The sequence below is a fragment of the Lemur catta genome, chromosome 13 (assembly GCF_020740605.2).
Source record: "Lemur catta isolate mLemCat1 chromosome 13, mLemCat1.pri, whole genome shotgun sequence".
Classification (NCBI taxonomy): Eukaryota; Metazoa; Chordata; class Mammalia; order Primates; family Lemuridae; genus Lemur; species Lemur catta.
The window spans coordinates 53281963-53304800 of NC_059140.1; the positions used below are offsets into that span (position 1 = coordinate 53281963).

Consider the following 22838-nt stretch of genomic DNA (forward strand, 5'->3'; position numbering starts at 1 on the left):
TGGAATATTTTTTTCCACCCCTTTAGACTCTGTGAGAGTCTTTACAAGTAAAATGGGTTTTTTTTGAGACAGCAGATATTTGTGGGTTTTTTATCCACTCTGTCAATCAATATCTTTAATGTGTGGCATTTAGACCATTCGCTTTTGATGTTAATATTGATAAGTGAGATATTATTCTAGTCATCTACTCAATTTTTACCTAGTTGCTTTGTATTCTGCTTGTGTTACTGTTTTATAAGAGCTGTAAATTTTTACTTTCAAGTGTTTTTACACTGGTGAGTATTGACTGTTCTTTTTGGTATTTAGAGCACTATTGAGCATTTCTTATTTGGGAAAGATTTTACCTCTTCATTTGTGAAACTTATTTTTGCAGGACAGAAAATCTTTTGCTGACAGATATTTTGTTTAAGAATACTAAAGATGGGACCCCAGTCCCATTCTGGCTTGTAAGGTTTCTGCTGAGAAGTCTGCTTTTAGTCGGAAGGGTTTTCCTTTGTCAATTACTTGATGCTTTCTTTCATCTTGCAGCTTGTAGAATTTTCTCCCTCACTTGGACTTTGGCCAGACTGTTGACTATGTGCCTTAGTGATATCCTATTTGCAATAAATCTTTTAGGAGTTCAATTCAATGACATTCTTATATCTGCATTTCTAAATTAATTTCTAGCAAGACCAGGGAAGTTTTCTTCCATTGTTTCCTCAAATAGGTTTTCCATGCTTTTTGCTTTTTTTGTCTCTCTCAAGGATACCTGTGATTCTTATGCAATTCTTATGCAATTTACATAATCCCATATTTCTCAGAGACTTCATTTCTCTTCAGTCTCTGAAATTCTTTCTTCTCCTTGGTCTAGTCTGTTGTTAAAACTTTCCACTTTGCATTTAATACTTCCCTAAATGATTCTTTTGTTTCCAGAGTTCTGTTATACTATCTCTTTAGTGAATTTTTCATTCATGTCCTGCATTACTATTTTTTGTTTGTTTGTTTTTTGTGTTGAATTTTAACTTTCTCATCTATATCATTGAGCTCACTCATGACCCAAAATTTGAATTCCATATCCAATATTTCAAAAATTTCCTTTTGGTTAGAGTACATTGCTGGAGAGCTAGTATGATCCTTTGGAGGTGTTGAAAAAGCCTGGTTTTTCATATTGCCAGAGTTCTCATCGAGTTCCTCCCCATCTGGAGCTTCTTCCCTCAGCTCAAAACAGATAGCTTTGTGGTTCATCTGTTCTCTACTGGGAATTCTGCTGCTCAGTGCAGAGCGGGAGAGGTACGCTGTCTTTTGGCTCATGCATATAGGTACCCACTGGTGTTGCTGTCAATTTGGGCCAGTTAGACCCCAGACCCGTGGTAGTGTTCAGGTGCCAGTGATGGTGGACAAGGTTAGGCAATCCCGAGGTCCCAGGCCCCTGGATGGTGTGCGTTAGTTCTGGGGAGCCAGACCAAGACCGAGCTGGCAAACTTAGCCTCAGGCCTCCCTGAGTTCAGGCACTGGTTGTGATACTGAGGGGTGGAATGCTCTCCTCCTCTAGAAAAGTGCTGAGAGGAGAAGGGCAGATGCACTGTGATCCTGGAACAGGGCAGGCGAGCCTGTCTTAACAATACTAGTAGTGGCAGGCAGCTGTGAGATGCACATGCCACTCACACCTCCGTTTCTCAGCAGTGATGATGGTCTCTGTCCTTAAGGGGCACAAAAACACCCAGGTTTTTTCCCAGCTGCAGCAGGTAGTAGAGGTAGTTCAACCTACTGTATGCAGGGCTACCAGATTGTCTGTGGGCTGTGGCTGAAATACTCCAGCCGGGAGGTGTAGTTGTGCCTGGCACTTGCCTCCAGGGAGGGTAGGCTCTTCCCAGAAGAGACAGTCAGGTTGGGGGGAGGACTGCTCGCCCTGCCCTCCTTCAGGGGAAGTGGTAACTTTTGTCCTTGGCGCACATGAAAGCATTTGCTATGGCTTTTTAGAGAGAAAAGAGTGAGCCCCAAGCTCCACGGAAGCCTAAATATGCTGGGTGCTGGGTCAGAGGCAGGACAGCTGCTCCCAGGTGCCCTACCTTAATCATCCTCTGTGGAACCCTCACAGGTTGAGTAGAAACAGCCAGCCTGGGTGTGATAAATGCTCTGTCAAAGGTGAGATGGCCACTCCCAGGTGCTCTAGCTGAATTTGCATAGGGATTTGAGCATTTACAGATTTTGGATGTCTGTAATCCCAGGACTCTGGGAGGCCAAGACAAGAGAATCACTTGAGGCCAGGAGTTAAGACCAGCCTGGGCAACTCCAGCAGGTCAGGAGCTGACAGATTGCCACAGTTGCAAAGGGAGGAAAAGTAAACACTCCCAGCTGCCCTTTCCGCTAGGCTACAAATCCTTGGGAAGTCAGTCTCTATCAAGATCTTGCTGCTTCTTATTCTGCCCTGGTAAGGGTAGGTTCTGGCACCTTTCTCTCAGTATTTCACCTGGGCTATGCTTTCTCACCTGAAACTTTTTCTTTTTTTTTTTTTTTTTTTTTTTTTTTTTGAGACAGAGTCTCACTTTGTTGCCCGGGCTAGAGTGAGTGCCGTGGCATCAGCCTAGCTCACAGCAACCTCAGACTCCTGGGCTTAAGCGATCCTACTGCCTCAGCCTCCCGAGTAGCCGGGACTACAGGCATGAGCCACCATGCCCGGCTAATTTTTTTGTTTATATATTTTTGGTTGGCCAGATAATTTCTTTCTATTTTTTAGTAGAGACGGGGTCTCACTCTTGCTCAGGCTGGTCTCGAACTCCTGACCTCGAGCGATCCACCCGCCTCGGCCTCCCAGAGCTAGGATTACAGGCGTGAGCCACCGCGCCCGGCCTAAACTTTTTCTTCTATGTGGGACGATCTGGTGACTGATGTCTCTAGTTGGCCCTCTTGCCCCCTCCCCTCAACAAAATGTTTTACTTTGTTTTTAATATTTTTAATTTACTTAATTTTGATATAGTATTATTATGTTAAAACTACGTGGAATAGACAGAAAAATAATCTTGTCAATTTGAGGCAATATTTATGGTAAAAAATCAAATATGAATCTGTGAGTGTGATTAGGATATAATTTCTGCAGGCTATTTTTTTATTTAGAAATTATGTATGTTAAATAATCTTGAAATAAACAGCCAAAATTTGGAGATTTAAGAAACTTTATAAATTTTCATATATATATATATATATATATATATATATATATATGCTATAGTTAGCATAGATTTATTCTGGCATGAAATCTTTGTCATTCTACCTAATCGTGGGTGGGCTATAAGACATGCTACCCCAATATATGGCACCTTGGCGTTTGAAAAAGCAGCAGAAGTAAGAAGGTCTCTCTGAGCTTCTCCCAAACCTCTCTTGAAGGACACCTTAAAGAAATTCTCTGACTTCTCTCTAAATTAAGCTGTAAGAACCTCATTCCAGAGAGATCCTTCCTATACCTGAAAGGAATGAAGACACAGAGATGCCAAAAAGCACCTGAACAGACAGGCCTCACTAAGGTACCCCCCATTTGATTGCCATCGATCATATCCCCTTTGCCCAATGCTACTTCTGCATGACTGTCCACTCTTCATCAAACGTAGGCAGAAAAATTTACAATTTTCCCTGTTGCTTTGTGTCTTCATTTCTGAAAGTTCCCTGTCATATAGAACCTTATATTAAATAAATTTTTATGCTTTTCTCTCATTAATCTGTCTTTTATTGTAGGGGTCTCAGTCATAAATCTTGCAATGGGAAAGAAATCTTTTCTCCCCTACATCATTAAATTTGAATTTATTTAAGATTATATAAATTCTTTAGAATTATAGAGTGGAATATCTCTAAAAAAGCAGTATTGTGTAACCCTTTCCCTTATTGCTTGTAATACTTACAACTTTGTCTTTCATTAGTTTTCGTCTCTCTGAAATACGCTTAAATCTGTCATAATTTCATTATGTAGAATATGAGAAACTCAAATATGTAATATAACAGCATAAGTGCTATCAGAATATTATTTTTTCTTTTCCCTTTAGAGATATTTACACAGATTTTTTTCTTTGTATATATGTCCTCTATACACACACCCCCAAAATTAACTCTGTAATGAGAGGAAATTCAAGAAAAAAGCTCCCCCCATGTATTTCTTCTTTTCTAACTATCCCATCCCTTCTACTCATTCTTTTTCTTTCAAATAGCACCTGTTTCACCTTAAAGTTTCCTTTCAGTTGATCATGTTTGTCTTGTCAGGGGTGACAATGAGTTAAACTGTAAAAATGACCTGTTAATGGCTAGAGTGAGGCATAACAAATAACTAGTCACCTTGCTTTCCCACAATTCCAGGTCACAGATTAGGTCACCACTTACCCTCCCCCCTATTTGTTCATCATCCCCATTGTTTCTTTCTTTTCTTTCTTTCTTTTTTTTTTTTTTTTGAGACAGAATCTCACTCTGTTGCCTGGGCTAGAGTGCCCATGGCATCAGCCTAGCTCACAGCAACCTCAAACTCCTGGCTTAAGCAAGCCTTCTGCCTCAGCCTCCCAAGTAGCTGGGACTACAGACATGTGCCACCATGCCCAGCTAATTTTTTCTATATATATTTTTAGTTGTCCAACTAATTTCTTTCTATTTTTAGTAGAGACTGGGTCTCACAGTTGCTCAGGCTGGTCTCGAACTCCTAAGCTCAAAGGATCCACGGGCCTCAGCCTCCCACAGTGCTAGGATTACAGGCATGAGCCACCTCACCGGCCTCCGTTGTTTCTTTTCTCTTCCCAGCCTGGATGTAAATTCCTGGAGCTGTTCACCAACTCTGTATGAGAAAATGGCCTCTGTGTTTTCGGGCTATACCTTCTCTGTTCATCTCTTCTTCTCTCATTCCCTAGCACCCATTCTCTTAATATAGTGTAAAAAATGTAAAGGAGGAAGTAAATATATATTTTTCCCTAATATAGATCAAGTGATTCTAACTTGTAAAAGAAAGGTAGGTAAGTTCCCTATTCCCAGATTGCTGTAAATTTCTTAATCTTTTATATACAATTTGTTGAAGTTTTTCTCAGGATACTTAAGCTAGAATTGAATTTGCTTTTACTCTTCCTTCTGTGGCATTTTTATTTATTGCTTAAATGTCCATTATTTGCTAATTTTGCAGACTGTAGAAGAGGTTGATGCTTGGTGTTAGCATCTGGGAATTATCAGCAAACAGGCTAATTAAATGTCACCAGTGCTATCATCATAATTAATATTCTCAGACATCATTTACTGAGCACTCTCTATGTGACAGGTACTGTATACTATCTTACTTAACTCTCACAATCAAGCAAGTCAGACTATTCTCATTTCCAAGGCAAAAAGAAAGAGTGGAAGTCATTTGTATATGGTCTCACAGGTAGAATATGGTAGAAGTGGATTGGAACTCAGATCTTTCTGACTCCAAAATAGATATTTCTTAACTGCTATGTTTAAAATGTCCCTTAATTTTTCTTAGACAGGGGTATGTTTTCCAAGGAAACAAAGAAAGAATATTCTGAAATGATTCTGCAACATAGCCTTGAATAAGTAGGTAAATGGGTATATATACAATATCGAAAATGTAAATAGTGCCATGCCCAGTGGCGCATGTCTCTAATCCCAGCACTTTGGGAGGCTAAGGTAGGAGGATCACTTTAGCCCAGGAGTTCGAGACCAGCCTGGGTATATATAGAGAGACCCATTTCAACAAAAAAATATTTTAAAAAATGTAGCCACATACTGGGGTGCGCACCTGTAGTCCCAGCTACTCAGGAGGCTGAGGCAGGGAGATCTCTTGAGCCCAGGAATTCAAAGCTGCAGTGAACTATGGTCTTACCACTGTACTCTAGCCTGAGTGACAGAGCAAGAACCTGTCTAACAAAAAAATAATAATAATAAAAATAATTTTTTTGGCCAGGCGAAGTGGCTCACGCCTGTAATCCTAGCACTCTGGGAGGCCGAGGCGGGTGGATTGCTCAAAGTCAGGAGTTCGAGACCAGCCTGAGCAAGAGTGAGACCCCGTCTCTACTAAAAAAATAGAAAGAAATTATCTGGCCAACTAAAATATATATAGAAAAAATTAGCCGGGCATGGTGGCGCATGCCTGTAGTCCCAGCTACCCGGGAGGCTGAGGCAGTAGGATCGCTGAAGCCCAGGAGTTTGAGGTTGCTGTGAGCTAGGCTGACGCCACGGCACTCACTTTAGCCCGGGCAACAAAGCGAGACTCTGTCTCAAAAAAAAAATAATAATAATAATAATAATAATTTTTTTAATGTGAATGGTGAATGTCTACTAAATTTTCATTATTGGCATGTAAGTATAGTCATCCTTTGGCATCTGTGGGGGATTAGTTCCAGGACCCCCAGTGGATACGAAAATCCATGGATGCCCAAATCCCTTATACAAAATAGCATAATATTTGCATATAACCTACACACATTCTCCCGTATACTTTAAATCATCTCTAGATTACTTATAATACCAAATAAAATGCCTACACATCACTTCACATGGGTTCAAGTATTAATAGTACTTGGTACACAGCAAGTTCAAGGTTTACTTTTTGGAACTTTGTGGATTTTTATTTCCCAGATATTTTTGATTTGCAGTTTGTTGAACCTATGGATTGTGAGGGCTGACTGTATTTTTTCCAGAGTCCTCTGTTGTGTTTTTGTAGTGCTCTGCAGGAATCAGTGTGGCACTATGATGAAGAGGATGCACATTGGGATAAGTAGCTTTAGGTTCAAATCTCAGCTTTGATGTTTACTTGATTTTTTAAAAATTTCTCACTCTTTTGCCCAGGCTGGAGTATACGGGCATGATCATAGCTCACTTCCATCTTGAACTCAGAGGCTCAAGCAATCTTCCCACCTCAGCTTCCCAAGTCATTAGGACACCCAGCGTCTCGCTATATTGCCCAGGCTGGGCTTGAACTCCTCTATCCTCAAATGATCCTCCCACTTCAGCCTCCCAAAGTGCTGGGACTACAGGTGTAATCCACTATGCCCAACCTACTTGATATTTAATCTCTGTGTGCCTCAGTTTCCTTAATAAAATCCATAAAATAAACATAGAATCTGGGGGTACTAAATAAGTTCTGTATTTAAAGTTTTTTACAGAATGCCCAGCCCAGAGTAATGCTTAAGTAGACATGACAGACTGTAGATATCATTGTACTTCTGATGCTACTGGTACTGGTGTTATTATCAGTGATGCTCACAAGAGCACTGTGGGGGCACAGGTTGATATTAGTATTCCCAATTAGCAAATGAGAAAATGAAAGATAAGAGGAATTAAGCCACCAGCTCCCATTGCTACATATGAACTAAAGAATTCTGGACTCTTGTGTCATACGGTACCACATAGCCTCCAACAGTTCAGTATTAGGATGCTAAATACATTCAAGATTCAAATTACAATTCAGTAGATGGAACATAGTTAGTTTATTTTATACAGCACATTATTCTAGAGGATCATATTCTTAACAAAATGCAAATTCGAACCTTCAAATCCCTTTACTAATCCCTCTACTAACAGTTGTTAATTTTGATACTTTGGACCTAAGCACGAGGGAAGTTCTTTAGAGCATGATCAGGAAGGACAGGAGGCCAGTAAGGAGAGCATTTAAATGTCAACGCTGAAGTGTTCTTAATATATGAAATTGTATTGCCTCACTCTGTAAAGAGAAAAAAGAAAAAAAAGAGAAAGAGAGAGAGAAATAAAAGCTTCCAAAAGTGAGAAAGCCATTGGTTGTAAACATAGTCAAGTTTTTATGGACAAATGATGTGTTAGTGAAAATATCTCAGGATACAAGGAGGCGTATAGGTAAATATATACAGTGGTTGAACTGAATTTCCAAAATTCGAGAAGACACATTTCAAGCAGGCTGTAATTGTTATTGAAACAGATGCAGAACTGACTTAATCTAAAGAATTCCCTTATGGGTGCCGCAAGCTGTTATATGAAGGAGTAGATTTTTGAAGTAGTGCCACTTGAAGATACCTTTATGGATTAGTGGGATTAAAGGTTTTAATCTGTTGAGGAATATATTCCCTTGTGCATATTCTCTTTTTAGTAGTCTTAGTATTTGACAGTAGAGCAAATCTATCTTGGCTGATGCCTGCCTAGCATAATATCCCCCTCCTTCCCCCGTGCAAGGAGAGAGGAGAGAGCTAAAGGGAATAAAATAATTCTTAAGCAATTTGGTGCTGCTTTGGCAAGTTGGCATGCTCTGGGTGTGGCCAGTGTACAAAGCTCACAGTTTCTCTGGAAACTCCTCTGCTGAGCCTTTCCTATTCCTTCAGCTGGCAACTGTTGACCCCGCCCCCACCCCACGCGACCACGTCCTCTTACTGCTGTGGTCCCCGCTCTTTGGCTGGCCACCTTTTGGACCAAGATTTCTATTAAAATGACCTCATACCATGGTCTCCATGGGTGTACAGTTCTGGGCAGGGAATTCTATAAATTTGCTAATTTAAACTTTAAATGTAGAAAATAAGCCTTGGGTATTTCTGAGGATGGTAACTAAACTTGGAAGGTATTTGAAGGTAAGAGTTTGTGCATAAAGAGGAAGTGAAACTAATGTTTCACTCTATGCTCAGTGTTTTGTTATACAGGTTAATTCATTTGGAACTCAAAATAGCCTTGTTGAGGTGAATCCATTTTTATAAATGAGAGAAAGGTGAGGCCTGAGAGAGTAACTTATTCAAGGTTGCACAGATTTTTGGCTAGACTGATATTTAATCCAAGCTTTGTAAACCCACATACATTGGGGTTTAGAATTAGTAGAACTGTTATTGTCTTACTCACTGTGATATTCTCTTTTTATACTGGGTGGCTGGTACAAACCTCCTTGGTTTTATGCTTATTTTGTTTACCTATAGTCCCAGTTCCTGAGTTTTGATTAAAAACATGACATCAGATCTGGAATAACTTGAAAGAAAATTACGTTTTTCTCTACTAAATGTAAAATGGCAATTTCAGAATGTAAAATTTCCTCTTTCAAAGTTTGAGTGATTCACTTTAGAAATTGAATTAAAGAATGGGAACATTCTGCTGTAATGTTTAATTTTTTTTTAAGTGAGGATTCTGTAATATGAGATTATTAGCATGTAATATTAGACACTTCAAGAAATGAACTTTTGGCATTAATCTTGCTCTTAATAGTTATATTTTTAAAATTTGAAAATAAAATGAGATCAGATGGACTGAAGAGAGTCACAAGCACCTTTCTGCGTGGTGGAATTGCTATTGATTTATGACAAATGCCAGTAAGAGCAGGCAGGGACAGGGTTGTTGCTGTCAGATGAGAACTGAAAGCAGACAGGTTTTGTTATCAATCACTGGTTGTCGTTGTAAGACAGCAGCGGCTGTTATAATTGATTTGATGGCTCCGAATGACTTGAGCTTTAGTGGCCAAAGCGGATTGTGGCAACTCAACCATGCATGACATTGACATAAAGAGGAAGTGACATGACTTCTCAGAGGCAAAAGTAGATGATTTAAAGGGGCAAATCTACTCATCAATTCAATAATTCATAAACTTTAACTTTTGATATGAGATGATATTGATGAGAAAAAAAGGAAAAATTAAGTTTTTATTTTTCAAGCTGGGCTTTAGGTGCTTTTTATTGGATTAGACTAGCCTTTCATGTTTTCTCTTTTCACCCTCAATACTCTGTTATCCATAAATAGTATATACTTATTGTATGTTTTAATGCAGAACATCACATATTATGTATCTTTTCCATTACTAAGCCATTTGATGGGAGAATGAGTTTAAAAGGCAAGCAAAGAAATGGAGATATCTGCCTTCTATAGTTCACCTTAATTCCTGAGTTTAAGGAATATGAGTTTCATTAAATCAAGTAACTTTAGGAACTAAGCACAATAAAAGGCTAGAGTTCCTGACTATATCATGCCTAATTGTAATGTAAATTAACCAATTTTCTGAAAGCACATATGTAGTAGCCAGTTGGGCACATACACAGGGTGGTGTGTGTGTGTGTGTGTGTGTGTGTGTGTGTGTGTGTGTGTGTGTGTGTGTGTGTGTGTGTGTGTGTGTGTGTGAGAGAGAAATGGCAACTTTGTTTCCATACTAATCATGCCATAGATTCTGGCCTGGGCCAGACAAGAAAATGTTTTCTCTCAACAACCCATTCATTGATATCTGCTTCCTTGAGCATTGGGTTGGGAAAAGCTCAATTGGAAAGAACATGATTGATGTTCATTTAGTGATATCTGTGATGGGTGTTAAATAGGGAAGTATCATATTATGTACTACAAGTTTGTCATCCCTGTTGTGGTTGATAGTGGAAACAGATTGGGGTGACTATTTGCTTGAGATTTTCTTTTCTTAAACAAACATATATTAGAAACCTAAGAGGCCACAGTACTGAAGGTACAAAATACTTAAATATAATTAAACCTTCATATCTAAATATCATTCTTCAAATTTTATCTAGAGAATTCTTTGAAGTTATTTATTTTTCTTTTATAAAGACTTCTAGAAATCTGAACTCAGATATTTTTATGTTAATCTTTAGAATAAGGTGATAGGACACAAGTTACACACTAGTTTTTCAATAGTAGCTTTTGTTCTTTTTTTCTTAGTAGTTAGATTATGGGTGTTTTAGACTGAAAAGTTTTATGGAAATTAAGTTTTGGCTTTGTTGATTGTTTTGAGAAAAAGAAATTGCTAAAAATCTATTTCTTGCAAGTTTTACTCAGTAATGAACATTCTCGTATTCATTAATGTGCTTATCTATTAAATTGTTTTCTTAATAGTCTCCTCTGGATAAAATTGCCAGTAATTCATTAATAGTTCTTAATGAACAATGATGTAAGAAGAAAGGTTAACATCTAAGTGAGTGTCTCAGAAATTACAGAATCTGGATATTTAAGAAACCTAAAGATCTTCCATCCCTAGTGGTTTTCAAACTTTTTGACTGCAAACTCACATTTAGAAAAACATAATACATCAAGACCCACTGCATACACACACACACACACACACACACACACACACACACACACGCCTAAATACTGGAAATAAAAATTTCACAACTTTTACCTTTACTTCATGTGATGTATTCCATTTTCTGTTCTAATCCATTCTGTTTTATGTATTCCATTAAAATATATACATAATGCCAGTTTTGGTGGATAGAAACCTGAAATTTAGAAAATAATGTTCTACACTAATTCTCTCATTTTACTGATAAAAAAGTAAAGCCAAAACTGAGAGATACCATTTGTCCAAAAAAAAAAAAATATATAATAATATAAAGAAGTATCTGAAATTAAGCTCCAAGTTCTTAAGGATTTTACAAACTGAATTGTAAATAGGACAAAACAATTAAATATATTACATCATTAACAACCAACCCCCTTAGTATGAACTTAAAACAAATTGAATTGCAAATAAATACTTAGATTACGCTAGTGTGAAGTATATAGATAGACTACAAAAAGATTTGAACTAAATTTTGAAGGAGTGAAAAAGATAAATTTTTTTTGCACAAGAGGACTTTTTTGGAAAGTGTTTTATTATAGCATTCTGTACAGATAAGGAAACATGACAAATTAAATCTTGTAGAACAATGAGTTGGAGATTGTTAACTCACTTTGGCTATATTAAGAATATTATGCTGCAGCCTGAGCAAGAAGGAGACCCCATCGCTACAAAAAAAAAAAAAAAAAAGAAAGAGAGAGAAATGAGTTGGGCCTGTAGTCCCTGGTACTCAGGAGGCTTAGGCAAGAGGATGGCTTACGTCCAGGAGTTTGAGGTTGCAGTGAGCTATGATGACGCCACTGCATTCCAGCCAGGGCAAGAGAGCAAGACCCTGTCTCAAAAAAAAAAAAAAAAGGATATTATTCTGCTGTTGTTCTAAATTAGTTACAAAGATTCAACTTAGTTGAGCACAGTTGATTATTTCTCATAAAAACAGGCTTTTAAATATTTTCAGTGACATAAGACACTAGGATCATGACAGATGATTAGTAAAAACTGTCTAGATGTTGAAAATCTTCAAATTCAAATGAAACCAGCAGAAAATAAGCAAGAAAGCTTTCTAAATTTAGGCACATATTTTATTTCGGCTGTGAAAAGCTAAGCAACTTGACTTTCTGGTTCTTCTTACTATTTTCCTATTTTTTTTTTAATAACTATATTGGACTGTAGATAACAACCAGCCTCCTGTGATCTTTGAATATGGCAATTATGTCTTTTACGTTGATTTACTCACTCATTCTGTTTCTAAGCTTTTTAACTGTGGTGATCGCTGTAATCACAGAGCTGCCTTTATGATGTGAAGGCACAATTTGCAGGTCAAAATGTTATACAGAAGTAGGTATGGTGGCTGTCTAATTAGATTGCTTAATATTTATCAAAATGGCATTCTTTTTTGTTGTTGTGCTTTTGCTGGTCTCTGTGTCCCAAATATTCTTTCCTAATATAATTATATGATTGGATTTTCCTGTGAACTTTATGGGACATTAATCAGAATTAAACATTTAAGCTCAAAATATTATTTGCTGTTGGACATAAAATCTACAGTTTCTTCCTCAGCGTCTTGTAGTTTAATGTTGAGAAATTCATTCCATAGATGTTCATTGTACAGCTTCTAGGAGCATGTTTTAGATGCTGGGGCTTAAGCTGTTCTTGCCTTTGTGGACCTTCCAGGGTCCACCTTCTCCTACAACAACAAGTAAATAAATAATAATAATAATGGCTTATTATAAATGTTGTGAATAAAATAAATGAGAAGATGCAATAACTGGCAGAAACCTTTCTTAGTGACATTTGAGCTACAATGAAGGGAGACCCTGGAAGGTCCCAACTAATGAAAGAGCCAGGAAGAAGCAACAGTGAATACAAGGGGGAAGGAAAGATCTGGACTTGTTAGAGGAACCAACAGCAAAGCGATATTGACAAGAAGGTGATGAACGAATGGTGAGCAGCGAGAGATTTTGAGAGATGGGCTGGGAGCAGGGTGGCCTTTTATAGATAAGGTAAGGGGGTTGGATTTTACGCTCATAACAATAATACTCTCATTTTTATTGATCACATACTAGGTTCCAGGAACTGTGCTAAATATTTTGCACGCATATCTAATTTGCTCATCACAACATCCCGTGAAGTAGATGGTGATATGATCCCTACTTTATAGATGGCAAATGTGAGGTCCAAGGAAGGCAAGTCACTTGCCAATGGAACAAAAGCTAGTGTAAGGAAAAATAGCCTCACACCCCAAAAGTCAGGTTCCAGAGCACGCATTCTCAACTACTGCGGTATACTTTTTATACCAACTTCATTTTACCTTTAACAATTCTGTATTTACTTGCCTGTTGATTTTTTAAAAAAAAATTATTTTCCTGAAGTAACTAAAATAGATGAGCAACAAAAGAATAGCAGACACTTTCCCATGATACCTTTCTGCCCTATAATTTCTCCTTTTAGAATAAAAATCATTTAAAAATTATGAACTCTTCTCAGTTTATTGTATTTCTTTTTGTTTTGTTTGCCCTTGTATAGTCAAATGCAGCACTTTCTCTTTAAAATTTTTCCAAGCACTTTCAGATTGATGAAACATGAGAGAGTAAAATTTATCCCTGCTAGAGTAGGGATAAAAACTAAAACATTGGTGGAGTCTGGGCGCATGATGGCAATGGGCATGCCAAGCAGAGGCCTGTGGGGAGCTGGTGAACACATGCCCTGTCTGAAGAGGCCGGTTGCCGCTCTGTTCAGCCACTTGATTCCTAGGGTATTAGTTCTGCTATTTCTCATAAGAAACCAGAAATCTGTATTTTTAGGTGAAATCTCACATTTAAATTTTTGGGCTCTCTGTTTTTAAGGAATCTGACCAGATAAAACCAAATACTTAACACCTTTCGACTCAAGAGCCCAACTAAACTGTCATTTATTTTTGGAGTTTTATTTAATTCTGTGATCCATCTGAATTTTATTTTTATTCATAGTATTTGGTATAGATTTAAATATTTTTAACTTTCTATTTTCAAATAATTATATTCACAGGAAGTTACAAAAATAGTATAGTGAGATCCCCTGGACCTAGTGTTCCCCCAAGGGTAATGTCTAGTACATAACCCAGGAAACTGGCAGATCGACATTGGTATGTTCTACAGGCCTTATTCATATTCCATCAGTTTTGCATGCATTCAGTTTATGTATGTGTGTTGTATGTTTGTATGTAGGTCTGTGCAATTTATCACATGTATAATTGTACATAACTACATCACAATCAAGACGTGGATTCCGTTACCACAAAGATCTTATGCTACCCCTCTATGGTAAATTGGTTTTTTTTTCGTCCCTACCCCCCCCACACACACACAATTGCCAAGAGCCATTATAGTACAAATTATTGAATGATTCTTTTCTAATCTATTTAATTATTGATTGCTTCTATATTAGGGTTCTTTCTGGTCATTATTCCAACTCATCTCTATGCCTACTTAGGGTTACTATAATCTTACCAGAGCAGAAAGAGAATATGATCTCAGACCAGACAAGGGTAAATGTTTTAAGTAACTGCCTGATTTTTATATAGGATCTTGTTCCCTCTACGGTGAGTGAGTCCTGGGTCTGTTCTGTGCTTCTTTGAGGCTGTAGTCAAGCTTCCCATGTTGCATTGGTGGAACTTTTAAAGTCTACACCTTGCTGGGAATCCTGATACTTCTCTTCTTTACCACGTGAGTGTCTTCATCCCAGGCTGTTCAGCTGTACTTTACCATGTACATTATTGTGCCTTCTGAGCACCTCACCGTACTTAGTGAAGTCGTCCAGAGATTTCAACTCCCAGGAGCTGGGAGGGTTTCAGGGTGCACAGTCAGCTCTCCTCTCAAGACAATGACCTATTCATCTTCTTACAGCCATTCTTTGGCACTTCCTATGCTTCATGGAATACATCCTACCATTGTGAAACCATGTTTCTTACTTAGACTTTTTATATATACCTTTTTCTGCTTATACAAATGGAGAAAAATTCATCTGCATTAAGTACATTGGCATTTTTCCATTAAGTATCAGTACTCTCCTATGTATTAAATTGGTAAAAAATTAAATATATCTTATTATATTCACCTATTTTTAGATTAGTTCATGTTCTATATCTTAATTTTCTCTTTTCGCATGCCATAACTAGCGTTTATATGTATTCAGCTTGTTCCAATTAACCATGATTATATTCATTTTATAACTTTATTTTTTAATAGGTAATAGATTTTCATAGTTAAAAATTAAAAATTTACAAGAGTTTCACTCCTACCCTGTCCTTTATACATATAATTTTTTTCACAATGTCAATTAATGTTACCATTATCTCTTCTATCTTCTCATTTTTACATACTTTATATCTCTTTATATTCTTTTCTCATTTTTATTGGGTTATATTGCTCTTTTTCTTAATTATTTCCAGAAATTCTTTATGTATTATTTCATAAGATACTAGTCAACATTGTCATTTATAATAAAAATAACCTGCAGAATTTTTCTTACAAACAGAGAAGCTAATTCTAAAATTGAAATTAAAAAAAAAAAAAAAAACAAGCAAAAGCTAGAGAAAGTAAAAAAAAAAAAAAAAAAAAGATAACCAGTAGGGGTGTCTAGCCCATGCAGATATTAAAACGGGAAGCAACAAAATACTAAGAGAACATATTTCAACTCATGAAGGGCCAATTTCTCTCTTTTTTTTTTTTCTTTTTGATACCCAAACTGTCAGACTTGTCCAATAAGAACCTTCTTTAAGTTTCCATGTACTTCTAAAACTACCCCAGGCATTTTTTAATATGCCCTTACATTTTGGCAAAAGATGTCCCAGACCCATTTTGACTATTTTTTCCCCTGCTGCAGAACTTGGGATCAATTACTCTTCACAAATACTCACTTTGTTTAGTGTAGAAAAGTGTTCATTCGAGCCCAAATTGCAGGCAGTAGGGCTGTATGTCAAATTGGATGTGGAGAAAGGCCAGCTGCACAAGGGCACAGCTAGGCCTTTTTAGTAACAGACTAGATAAGAAATTCCTTTTTCAAGTTCACAGTGGTTTATTTTCTCTACATCGTGTCTTCCTAACAATAGAAATAATAGCCATTTATGTAGCTCTTACTATAGCTAGGCAGTGTTTTGTCCTCTGTATACTAACTTATTTTATCATCACAGAAAATCTCATAAGGCATACATATTTTTTAATACATAGGTGAACTTTAGACACAGAAAAATTAAGTAATTGCTCAAAATTATCTAGTAAATGGCAGAGGTGGGATTCAAAGCTGTATTTATTCCTATTCTTTACTTGGAAAAGGATAGATGATGATAAACACTCCTATGGAAAAGAATTTCCAAGTTCCCTGGTTTATTTTAAGCAGACATTTGGAAAGGAGACAGACTGTGGATTCACCCGGGCAAGTTCTAATAGTCTTCTTCCCAGAATACCAAATAATTGTTTACTATGTTCTATGTGACCTCATGGATATTGGAACTAATTATCATCCCAGTTTCCTAAACAACCACCTGTACCCCTAAGGAACTATAGCCTGGACTTGACCACCAGCTGTTGCCAGGGGACAGTAAATACCCCCTTTGTTACCACAGGTCACAGTGACTTTGCAAGAAATCCACAGAGGGTTGCTTTGTTTTTGAAGAGGTTTCTTCAGATAAAACTAATTCACTGCTCCACGGAGAGACATGATAAGGAACAAAACATTGAATGTAAAAAGGGACTCTATTTCTATTTCTTTGAAGTTCTTTAGTCTCTTTATAAAAAGGATAATTTATATGAAAAGGCTTTATAACTGAGTACATTTTATTATCATCATTGATTTCTAACCTCTAATCTCTACTTCATTCACTGGAGCTCTTAACCGAGTCTTATACACTTTTATTTTTAATGTGTTTGTATTTACTACTTTGTTCCTAAGGCTAATGTTTTATTATATTGCATTTTAACACCATTTGCCTGTTTTCCTTCCATGTCTGGTGAGGACAGTGAAACCATTAGTTGAAAACTAAAATGTCAAGACAGGAAGAATCCAACAGATTCTTATGAGTGAAGGGTGACTAGATCAGCCATCTGAGCCCCTCTTGGCCAGACCTGAAGGAGCCGGACTCTCAGGCTGGATCCGTGACTACGGACAAATGCAAAAAATATGAAAAGGGCTAGGGAATTCCTGTTGGTTAACTGGACCCAGGTATCAGGAGCTGTACATAGTACAGCACCTAGGATGCAAAGGTCAGAGAAATAAAGAGTAGGCGTGTGGACCTGCGGACCCAGCCATCACCTGGGGCTGTTGGTTATCCTCTTCCAAGGTGTCATGTTCAGATTAACTAGTTCTGACTGTGAACAACACATTCATACAAATTCAGCATTATTTGACTCAGTAATTCTTGTATTATTGTATTTGCATGGCCAAAAAACATCCATTGCATGTAAAAAATTACATATGTGCATAGGTATTAATATGTAGGTCCATGCATACAGATGCACATGGACACACGTGAACATACGTATGCTATTTAAATAGAAATGGAAATAACTGGTTTTGTATGAAATGCTCTCTACAAATTTGGTTTTGCAAAATAATATGTGCAAATCTATATATTTAATTCTAGAATAATGCATTTGTAAAGTGAAGTTCTAATTTGTATAATATAATAGGTTTTACTTTCTGTTAAATATGGCAGCTACGTTTTCAATAGAAATACTTCCCTGCCAAGTTAATAGTCAAGTTTGAGTTTTAATAAGTAATTATAAATTTTTAGCAGAGAAAAGACATTGGTCATCAAAGCATATGATGCTATTTTTTTCCTGTGTCTTTCACCTTTGTAATAAAGCTTTTTCTTAAGTTGCTTTCTGCTGTTTAAAATGGTAGCATTCGTGTTCTAGCAATAATTGTGGAGGTTTGAGTTATTATAAACTTTGAATATCAATTCCTCCCCTTCTGTGACAGTTCTACCACTAGGGAAGTCAGGCTTGCAAGGTCTAATTACTGCAGCGTTTTGATATCCCCAGCTACAATATTGGCAGGAATTTAAGCTATGGTAGAATTCATTGGTGACACCATTGTAACTAAAAAGCACAGAATCTGTTTTCAAGCATGTTCAGGATGGAATAAAGTATTGGTTGATGTCAGATAGTCTTGCTGTAAGTTCAGAAATGCCTTGGACAATTCTATATGAAATGCTAATTATTTGCAGTAGAATGTAAATAAGATGGCACTAAGGCTTATTTGCAGTCACTAATGAAAGCTGTTGTACTGTAATCATTGAGATACAGAGCAACAGGGCAATTCATTAAGAAAACCATAGTTGACAAGCAGTTAATGCATGCCAGTCTAGACCTTTCCTCTTTCTTCTGTTTACTTCTATTATTTCTTCTTGTTGATAATAACAAGTCCCATATGGAAATGTATAACAAGGATAAGAAGAAGCTAGCAGCTAAATTTTGCCAAGCTATGCTGAATATCTACAGACTGTAAGTCTTCTTTAGCTTTTCTTTGCCTCTGAAAAACAACTGCCATATTAGGCTGATTGAAAATATAGTCATTTTCTAGTCAGCAAATTGCTAGTCTGAGAATTTTTCATGTTATCTCTCCAGACTTGAGCAAAACTTAGCTATGCTGCAAATTATTTTATTTTCCAGACATATATTACATTTCAAAGTTTAGCCACATTTTTCAGTTTTCATATTTTATCAGTAGAACACTTTTAACAACTAAAAACACTAAAGTCCTTGATACTGCTCTCTTCTGTGTGTTACAGAATACATACCTTGGTAAATAAAAGTTGAAACTCTAGCTTTTCTGTTGTGGGGCATATATTCATCACAGCGACAATAGCGTAAGATGCTGCATTGTTTTTCAATTTGTATAGCCAAATTTCTAACTTATGGAAGTATTAAAATAAATAAAATAATTATTTTCTACTTTCCAAAGATGTAAAAATTAAGAAGGTGACTTCTGTTATGTATAATTTTTAGAACTCTTTCTTTCGTTACCCATGGATACCATAGAGGAAAGCCAGCTCATTTGACTCCATCAATAATTTACAGCCCATCCCTTTTTTGAAAGGATTTAAGGTTAAGGTGGGTGTCTACTTAAAGGACAAAGAAGCTGAAAAGTCAATACTGTAACTTATTTTGAGCTTCCTGACAGCCAGGGGGAAGAAGGAAGCAGAGCTGGTTATAGAGTGCATCCTCTGAAACAAGCGCATACTTGAATCTAGGTTCAAGGATATAAAACCCAGGAAATACCAAGAGTCTGAGGCTAACTAAGAGTTTCATGTACCTTTTATTCCTCATTATTTATAATCCCATAAATTACCCATCCTGAGCTCATTCCTTCTGTCTGAAGGTGGATGTCTTAAATCCTTTAGACAGTCTCAGGCTCTTAAGCTGCTGTGGAGTAAGATCACCCTGCAGTGGTAGTTCAGGCAAGGGGTTTTCTACAACTAGGGATGCCAGATAAAACATAGGATGGTCAGTTAAATTTGAATTTCAAATAAACAATCAATATTTTAATATAAATACGTCCCAAATATCGTATGTGGCTTATTTATACTAAAAAGTTATTCATTCTTTATCTGAAATTCAAATTTCAATAATTGCCCTCAGTTTTCATTTTGTTTTGTTTTGCCAAATCTAGCATCCCTACCCACATCTTGCAGATAAGCCTCATGGAGTATAATATGGGACTGTCCATTTATCACAAAAGTTAAGGGCTCACAATGACAGCCAGTCAAAGTCTTTTTGTTTCTTCTTTTAACCTTTGTTAAGACATTGACGGTGATGGATAGAAAGACCATTACTTTCTGGCAAAGGGAGACTCAACAAGGAATCTTTAAATAGTACCTAATAAACAAAAAAACTCTTATCAAGAGAATTGAATATGTTAAGTGAGCTATGAATTGATGGGAAAAGACATCCCCTCCCACCATACACACACACAATATAGTTAAGTTTCCAATTTAATTACATAGAGATATAATATCTTATGGAAAGTTGGATGGCTGCATAGTAGGAGCAGATGTAGGACATCTCAGAACCCCATTGCTTTCAGAAATTCATGGGAGCCTGCAGCTGCCAGGACACTTGCTAGAAGAGAGGATCTCACCAAGTCTGAGTAGCTTAGTTTTTACTGTACTACTGTCCTTTTATACTTGGGGAGTACTTACACTAACAATCTGGATACCTTGGCTCAGGGTGTATTTTAAGCACTGAGCTTTCCTGGTCCTGGAAAAACATATCTTCATTTGTGGAGGAGGAAAGCAGAGCTCACACCCACTAGTCCCTGAACATTATTCTGGAGAGCTCCTTTCATGTATACCTGTAGAACCTGCATTAACTTTACTCATCATTGTAAAATATAACATCCATTTCTTGGAAGGGGTATGTATGCACTGGCAGGGTTCTGCTGCAGAGACTAGAATCCAGGTTAAGTGGTAAAGTATTTATAATGGCATCTTAAATGGATTCCAGTATCATTGGGAGGACTGAGGAAACAATGTAGTTTGAGCTTTGAGGAACTACATCCAAAGCCGTAACACAGGCTGCCAAGGCCTTTGCTTCCCCGTTTAGGATTCAGAAACTGCCTGCTGAATTGGGAAACTGCTGGGTCCAGAATCTCACCGCCACTCCCTGAGAGGAAGTCCCATGATCAGGAAGCTAGCACTGTTACTGCCAGTGACAGAACCATGCAGTGCCTGTTATAGTCCACACCATCCTAACAGGTAGCTGCCTTGCAGTACTTACAAAGCTGGTGACCAGGTACAGAAAACTCTGTTGATGCTGAGAGAGAAAACCAAATGCTGCCATGGTTACACTTGCGAGCAAAAGCAGCAAAAACATGGACTCCACCTCACTGCCAACTTCCTAAACTTGTGCAATTTGGAGATTGGCCAAACCAAATCACACCCAAACTGCGAGAGGGCCTTTGATGTGGTTTTTAAGCTTTCCGTCACTGCAGCATGGTTCAAAATAGACATTGAATGTTAATCCAACATACCAGGACAAGAGATAATCACATTTTATTAATCCCTCTGAACCCTACAGAAGGGAAAAATCAGTAAGGGGTCCATGTCATAGGATCTCAGACCCCTTTTGAAAAATGTTTCCTGAGGACCTTCTGTAAGTTAGATCATTGTGTTTTCCTTCTATAAGGACATATACCAATTCTTGAAGAATGCCAAGCTTTTTTTCTGGCTTTCAATTCGTCAGGGCTTCTTCAGAACCTTTGACAGGGATAATTAGATGTCTTATGGACAGTGTTTTGACAGCAGTTTTATATCAACTGTAAAAGCTTCTTTATATGGTTGTATCTTTATTCAAAAGCTTTTGTCTTGCTCTTGCTGTCAGATGAAGCCTAGCTTCTGAAAGAGCACCAGCCGCCAGTACCATTTTGGCCATGACGTCGATGGTGTTCAGAAGCTGCTTTCAGAACTCCCAGTGTCTACGGTAATAAGTTCTGCTTTGGTTCCTCTGGACACAAGCAGCCAACCCAATGGGACTGGAATTCCTTCCCTCTTTTATCTACTGTCATGGCCGGATTGATGCCAAGCAGAACATACTCAAATCCACCCAAGTTTTGTTCCTTTATTGGTACAACCTCTTTCTCACTGTCATTACCACTATTTTGTCAGATAAACATACAGTGAAAAGGTTCCTGAGGCAATGGGGAGATGAAAATAGGTAGAATTAGTGGTAGTCCAGAAATACTTATAGGGCTATTACACCCATTTTATTCCTTGAGATTTTTATTGTGTAGAACTTAGATAAACACACACCATCCATTCACCTAGTTCTTACACAGAAGCAGAAATGTTGACAATAACTTTAAAAGAAACATGCATTAACTGCTTGAATACTGTAGTATGGTTCTTCCTCTTACATTACTTGAGAAACCATGATTGTATAAAAGCCACAGTGCAATAAAGGCAATAAAAATCATCTTTATTTATCAAAATAACATTTATTACCAAGACATGAAAAATGAAACTGACAAATTAGGTTGCATATTCCTATCAATCTTTTCAAAGTTTCATACATTTCTTTGGTAAAAAGGCCTTTCTTGCCAATTCCATTTGAACTATTCTAATCAAATTTTCATATAAACTGGTTATAATTGTTAACAATTCCCTATGGAAAGAAGGGTGATTTTTTTTTAAATGGAGCAACCAAAAAAAGATGTTATAAAGTATATATAAAATATAAATCAAAACTCTTGATTTCTGTGCTGTTTAGAGAGTTATTTGTGGAATTTTTTAGTATGAAAATTTAACCATGTATGCATTTAGTAAGTTGTGTTTTTTGGATTGTTTTAATAGTTTAAAAATATTAGAAAAAGAAAAATCTTGGGAATTAAGGCTAAATTCCTACAATGTTCCTTTAATGGCATACGTAAATACTTTTTTAACTTTCATTTGATAGACAGTATTCACTGGTAGATAGTCAGTGAATACTTGCAGAGGAAAATGAGTTATTGGGACAGGTAAATAGATCAGCTTATAATGTTTGCTTACTAGCTTAAATAACTACCAATAACTGTGTTCTGCTAAGCTTCTCCTCAAAAATTCAATCTTTTTTTTTTCTGTGTTTGCCTAAAATCTTCCTCATACATCCAGTTTTATAGATAACTGTCAAGCACATACAGAGGAGAGCACTTTGCAATGATGATATATTTTATGGCATTTTATTTGTTCAAGCGGCATTTGCAAGCAAGCACCAACCAAATGCAGAATACCTGACAGGTGAACACAATGGTTCCCGTCCTGATAGTATTCAGTTTTGTAGAAGAAATGATTGAGCCTTATATCACATTGCCCATATTTATTAAAATAAATATT

General features: G+C 37.1%; 1 protein-coding gene across 1 annotated transcript in view; it reads left to right on the forward strand.

Moving 5' to 3' along the window:
* The window catches only part of DIAPH3 (diaphanous related formin 3), a 445841-nt gene that overhangs the window by 369832 nt on the left and 53171 nt on the right, over nt 1-22838 (forward strand). The window lies entirely within an intron of this gene.